At 37.3% G+C, this 7,007-nt stretch overlaps 1 non-coding gene across 1 annotated transcript; it reads right to left on the bottom strand.

Annotated features, from left to right (window-relative positions):
• Positions 1 to 2,340: 2,340 nt before the first annotated feature.
• Positions 2,341 to 2,414, bottom strand: TRNAV-AAC. Its single transcript has one exon. It is a non-coding gene; the product is annotated as a tRNA-Val (tRNA).
• Positions 2,415 to 7,007: the final 4,593 nt, after the last annotated feature.

Raw genomic sequence — 7,007 nt, 5'->3', positions numbered from 1 at the left:
CCCGCTGCCACCCGCTCGGCTCCTGTTGCGGCTTCTGCTTCTCTCTCTTCGTCTCTCTGAATTCCTTCCCCATTCGTCGTGCTCGCGTGGATATCGCGGGCGGACGTCGCTACGTCCTCTGTCCGTCGACGTCCTTGGACTCCTTTCTCTCGGGGGCGGACGTCCAGCAGAGACTGTTTCGTTCTGGTAGTTTCTTATATATTGTTTCAAATGCCCGGCCTGGATGAGCTCCTCTATTCGGTCCTTGAGCGTCATGCAGTCTTCAGTGTCATGGCCCATGTTCTGATGATACAGGCAGTGTTTGTCGCTGTCGGCTCCCGAAGGAGTCGGACGTTTTTGCGGGGCACGCATTATCTGCGTGCTCAGAGCTTCTTGCAGTATCCGCGCCCGGGGAGCATTGAGAGGAGTGTATTGGGGGAAACGGGGGACCCGAGGGCCGTCTCGCCCTTTTGCACCGGCGGGCCGTTGCGATTGACCCTGTTTGCCCTCGCCTTTATCCTTCGTTTCCTGCATCTCCCTTCGATAGTTTTCTTTCATCTCCTCCACCCTGGCCTCGTCCGCCGCCCGCTGGCGTAATTCTTCCAGCGTCTTAGGCGGGTTTCGACAGATGCTCTCCTTAAAGGGTCCCGGCCTAAGGGCTGGCATCACATACTGCAAGGCCATCTCCACGCTCAGTCCCCTGACCCGCCGGACCGCTTTGGTGAATCGTTCCATGAAGGTTCTAAGCGCCTCCTCTTTCCCTTGCTTCATATTCATCAGATCGACCAGAGTAGTATCTTGTGGTCGGCATGCGGCGAATTGATCGCTGAACATGCCGCTTAGTCCTTTGAAGTTTTCTACCGAGCCGTTAGGTATGGAGTTGAACCACTCTAAGGCTTCGCCTTCGAGGGACAGTGAGAATGCCCGGCACCAGATGGCATCACTTCCCGTCCGGAAGGCCATGGCATTAGTAAACGACTTGACATGTGCGTCGGGATCACTGGTACCGTCGTACATCTTGAATTGTGGGGGAATGAACTGATCCGAAATACGGACGTCCATCACAGCTTGGACGAATGGCACTGGTACCGATGGTATCTCCGACTTAACCAACACCAAACTTTCCTCCCCCCTCTCCTTCTCTTCCTCCTCGGTACTCTTCTGCTTCCCTTTCTCCTGGTCACCTTGACCCCGTGCACTACTGTGGGCCTCCTTGCTGCCTTCCCCCGTCTGTTTTTCCTTCTCCTGGCGTAGCTGGGCTAGACACTCGGCACGCACGGCCGCCATCTCCTCTTCGTGTTTCTTTTGCATCTCTTCATGTCTCCTTTGCATCTCTTCCATCCTCATCTCCAGGGCGCGTACAATTCCGCTCGTCTCCTCAGTGCTAGCGTTTCTCGTGGTCACCATTGGGTATAAGCCTCCGGCCCCACAGTGGGCGCCAAATGTTTCTGCTTTGGGGGTCTAGGTCGGTCTGAGCTCTCCACTACCGTCCGCTCGGATCCTCCGATCGTTCACGATCTGCGCTTCCTTCTTGGTCTTGAAATGTCCGGTCGGGTACCTGCTAAAAGCACTCTGACGCTCAAGTCAATGTTCGGTTTTAGAAGCTAGAGATAGAAAGAGAAAGTGAGATAAATGTGCATTAAATGCGACCACCTACCTTTCACCTTTGACTTTTATTTATAGTTTTTTCTATGGGCCAGTGATTAGCGGAATCTTAATCAAGGCCCAATTGCAGGCCTGTTGGGGTTAATCTGGTTTTACCTTAATGCTGTGCAGCTTCCAAAATCTCCATCGATCTTCACCGGACGGTCGTCTCACTGGCAATGAGAACCAGTCCTTCATGCGGACATAACAGTTGAATGTGGCTCGTCATCTTAGGCTATACACGTTTCGCGAAGACAGGACGAGGTTTCGACCGGCCGTGCGCGACCCGGTCGCGTTAACTAGACGCGCGTTAAGAATGGATTTCAAGGTCTGGTTTTCGCGTGTCCGGTCTCGCTTGCCCGGGTGGGCCTCATGGACGGACGGTCACGTAGGGTACAGTTTTATTTTATTTAATTAAATAATTATTATTAATACAATAAATTAATAAACTAAAAACTAAAAAAAAACATAAATCTTAAACGGAAGTTAATACATCCGTTAACGGAACGGATGCATTATATTTGTTAAAAAAAAATTCTTTAACAAGATTTTTTAAAATATAAATGTTAGTTTAGAATTTTAAAAAAATGTGGTGTAAGGAACAATCTGGAATAGTGTAAGTTATAAGGTTTACTTATAACTTAGGTATTAGTTAAACCCACTATTAATTTTTATGTTTTAAATAACAATTAACGAATTAATTATAAAATTAAAAATTGGCGTCGCCCGGACTTGAACCGGAGACCTTCAGTGTGTTAGACTGACGTGATAACCAACTACACCACGACACCTTTGTGCTATTAATTTAGAATGTAGCAAATTATCGTATTAATAATATTTGTAATTCACTGATTATTTCAAAAGAATAAATATATAATTTTGTGAGTTGAAGCAAGTAATTTTTATATCTAAAAAATTAGATTCAATTTTTAATTTTTTTCTTTAAATGTCTAGAATTATGTAAAACGATATTTAAATGCCACATAGATATGATATCTAAATAGAGCTTCTACTAATCCAAAAATTCCATGGATTACAATGGCGACATTTTTTTATATCCTATTGTAAAAAAATATATTATTTTAGTTTTCTAACTTTTTTATTCTCCAATTTAAAAGTTGATATAATTTTCTTTTTAATCTAATCACATTAATTTTTTTTCACATATCAATCGATATTTTAGATTAATATTTATATTGTTTATCCTATTTAACAAGTAAATATTAATATCATTAAATTAAAAAAAATATTAATTTAATTTTAAAGTTTTAAGATTAAATTGTATCAAAATTTAGAAAAATGATAAATTTTAATTTTATATCTCTAAATTAAAAAACTAAAAACATATTTAACAAAAAAAATACCTTTATTATCATACATAAACTGTTATTGCAAATACTATTTCAATTTTTTTTTTAAATCAATTATTTATAATCTATATCATTATATAAAGGATTCTCCGTGTTCACATTTTGTTTCCTATTGTATCCTTAAGTAACATTTATTTTTAAATCAATTTTAACAATTTTAATTTTAAGTGACCGGTTTTATTGAATTTAACTCTTTGTTTTAATTGATTTTTTAATTTAACTATTTTTAAATCAAAATGATTATCTATAGAATAAATAAAATTATCGATAATGAAATTATAAAATTTAATTATATTTTACTAATTTTAATTATAAAACAATAAGCAAACATACACGTATTGTCACCAGTTATATTTAGAGAATATTTATTTTCGATGTACATATTTCTATCACTTCTTTTACCTTTATAATTGTCAGTGTTATTTATATTTCAGTCTTTTTACACCATCAATACTTTTTTTTTTTCAAATGCACCATAAACTATACTTTATTTATTATCATAATTATCATTCTTATTTTTTTAAATTTAATTAAGTTTTAAGTTTTTTAAAAATCTTTATATTTTCAATTGAATTATTATTATTATTATTATTATTATTATTATTATTATTATTATTATTATTATTATTATTATTAGGTTTAATAGTCTCTTTGGTTCCTACTTTCGTTGTCTAATCTCAATTCAGTTTCCAATTTTAAATAGGTTTAATTACTCTGATAGTCCCTATTTTCGGTCTTTTTTCAATTAGGTCCCTCATTTTTTCTTTTTTTCAATTGGGTCCCTATTTTTGAAAAATTGAAGCAATTAGGTCACTGTCGTTAGTTCCGTACTAACACCGTTAAAAAGGATGACACGTGTCAGCTCGTGATTTTTTTGAATTTTTTAAATATATTTTTAAATTTTTTTATTTTTTTTTCTTTTAAAAATATAATTTGTCAAGGATCAAGTTGACATTGTGCCACGTAGTAATCACAGTGTGAGGTGGCACTGACAGTGTCACGTGTCACTGTCAAACCACGTGTCATTGCGTTTGTTTCAATTTGGTCCCTGTATTTTTATTTTGTTCCAATTTGGTCCTTGTATTTTTATTTTGTCTCAATTTAGTCCTAATTTTTTTAAAACTTAAAAAAATTTGTTCCTTCCCAAATAAAATACGGTATGTAAATTTTCCAAATTTTTGTCTTTAAATTTGTTTCTGCTAAGCAAATTATTAATAAAATTTGTGTCAAGTTTGTCCTTTCTTTTAAGTCTCAGCAAACGAAGTTAATTCATTAATGATGTGGCACCATGTAGAGACAACTTGTCACTATATTCATTTATGAGTGATGACGTGTGAGTGACTAACAGAGAATGTGAATTTTTATTAAGTTAAGGTTTTATAATTTGGGGGAAATCTGATTTGGCCATAGATCGAACCAATTAACGTCTTCTTCTCCTTTCTGTTGTGAAAACGGTCTTCTTCTCCTTTTTGTTCTTCAAATTTGTCTTGTTCTCTTTATTTTTTTGTTCTTTCCATAAATGTTCGTTCTATAAATTCTCAATCAGTCAGCCACCATAAGTTGACATTTCTTGATCTTCAATCTGGACCGATTCATCTCGATCTACAAGTTGATATTCTTGACTTTTAGTTGGGTAAACCTATCTTGGCCTTTTGTCTAGATTGGCTTGAGCCGACCCATATCGAGCTTTGGTATTAGCCAGTCCGCCTTGACCTTTAGTCTCAGATAGTCTGCTTTGATCTTCTTTTCGAGATTATCCTTCTTAAATTTTGGTCTAAAACAACTCGTATCGACCTTTGGCATGGGCCAACCCTCCTTAGCCTATAGTTAGGGTCAGTCCATCCCGACCTTCAATTCGAGACGACTTGTCTCAACCTTCGGTTTGTGACAACTTATGTTAACCTTAGGCCCAATTGTTTAGTTTTAACCTTTGGTCTAAGCTGGCTCATCACAACCTTCAGTCTGGCCAATCCGTTTTAGCCTTTAGCCTTTACTGACCCATCTCGACCTTCAGCCTAGGATGACATATTTCGACTTTTATGGCTTAGGATGACATATCTTGACTTCTATCTTGGGACAGATCATCTTGACCTTCGGTTCTAGACGAATCGTCTCAACCTTTAACTCGAGATGATCTGTCTCAAATTTTAGTTTGTCTCAACATTTGTCCTAGGTTGACCTGAGATGACTCAATTCAACCTTTGGCCCAAACTAAAGATGTTGTTTTTAAGAGTTAACTAAAGTCTTATAGTGAGGCCAAACTATGGGTGACAAAAAGGGCCAAGCCTGGCCAAAAAAGGCATGTTGGGACAACGTTTTCAACCTGCCAGCCTGTTCCAAGCTGTCCCACCTAGTCTGGCAGGTTAGCCTGACTCGCTCGACCTCATTAAAAACTTAACTTGAAAAGAACTCACCTCTTTTAAAAAATTGGAATGTGCCTGCGACCTCCTCCATTATTATCCTCTCATCTCGTCTTTGGAATCTTAATTCTCTACTCATTCTTATAATTTCAAATTATTGATAAATTATTCAAATGCAACGTGACAGCCTAACATTAGCCTGGAAGCCTATTTGGCAACTTGTTTGACAGCCCGATATGAACCCATTTTAGTTTGTACGACAACTCGATATGAACCCATTTTATGTGAAATAACTTTTTCGATGACAGGGAAAAAATATAAAAACCAACCGGTCAGCCCGCCAACCTAACAGGCCGACAACTTGATGGGTTGGATTATAAAAGTCAATTCGTTCTTAAGTGGTGAGCCAACTCAGTCTGGCGTGTTTTAAGTTGTTTTTTCACTTCTATGCTAAATCTACCTTGACCTTAATCCTTACCCATTTTGTTATGGGACTTTAGGAGTGGAGATTTTTTTGACCCCTTCATTTGATGATCTCCTAAAAGGAGACTTCTTTAAAGATGGGCTAGGACTCCACCATGAGTCAAACGGACAACTCAAAGCCAACAACCACAACCATATTGAGTCCCGTGTATTCTACAAAGAATTCCAAACCCATTTAATCTATCAGAGCACTGTTATGTTATGCCGTAGCTTCATATCAATTAGATTTGGTGGTTGTTGGATCCCAAAACTATGTTCTTACCCATTCTTGAATGTCTCTTTCCTATTCTTTTGACGAGGGTTTTCCCATTAATTAATAAAAATTGCTAATGATGATGCCATGAAACTTTCCAAATCATTCTACCTTTTTTATTGGTTTAGGTACATGTGTATGTTACACCATTAATGTACTATATTACATGATTCACGTGTCTTTCTAATTCCCTTTAATTTACACTGCCTTTTGTCATGTTCCACATTTCACCACAGGTGAAAAACAAATAAACCAGTTCATGATCATGTGATCCCTTTTGTACTGTTAGTTTATTATTTTTCAATTCAGGTGAATTATGATTATGCTGAGAGAAAATCTGGTCTGTGACACCTTTTTCTGGTTGTTACACTATTAGTTTAACAGTTGATATTCAGATGAGAGGTTATTGATCTCTGATATGATTGATAAAAGTAAATGATTTTGGCATAATGAAAGCAGAGATAGAAAGGTGTATTTTTAAGTTGCCGTTTGATAAAAGTGTGTCAGAGTTGGATTGCTGTGGTCCAAAACTTGATCACAGATACCTACTTACAAGGTCCAGCACAAATGAAAGGTAGGTGTGTGTTTTTTAAGCATGTTGGTGATTCAATTTCTAATCATGTGAATGAAAGGGATCTTAACAAGAGGGACAAAATTTATTTCAATGATTTCTATATCTTGAAAGAAATTAGTGGGATTTGTCTTACACATTTTGTGTGACTAAGCCAAATTTATAGATTATAACAGAGAAACAAAGACATCCTTAACCTCAAATTATAGGTTCGGAGATACTCTTGATAAAAGAAACTAGACAAGAGAGAAGAACCAGATCTAATGCTTCTGCATTATTCTTCAACTGCATGGCCTACAGTGAGCATCCAAGGCCACAGATCCTTTTCATAGTCACAACAGAGACAA

This window comes from Vigna radiata, chromosome 1 (assembly GCF_000741045.1).
Source record: "Vigna radiata var. radiata cultivar VC1973A chromosome 1, Vradiata_ver6, whole genome shotgun sequence".
NCBI lineage: Eukaryota > Viridiplantae > Streptophyta > Magnoliopsida > Fabales > Fabaceae > Vigna > Vigna radiata.
The sequence above is the reverse complement of the archived record's forward strand: the minus strand, read 5'-3'. Positions and strand labels throughout refer to the sequence as shown.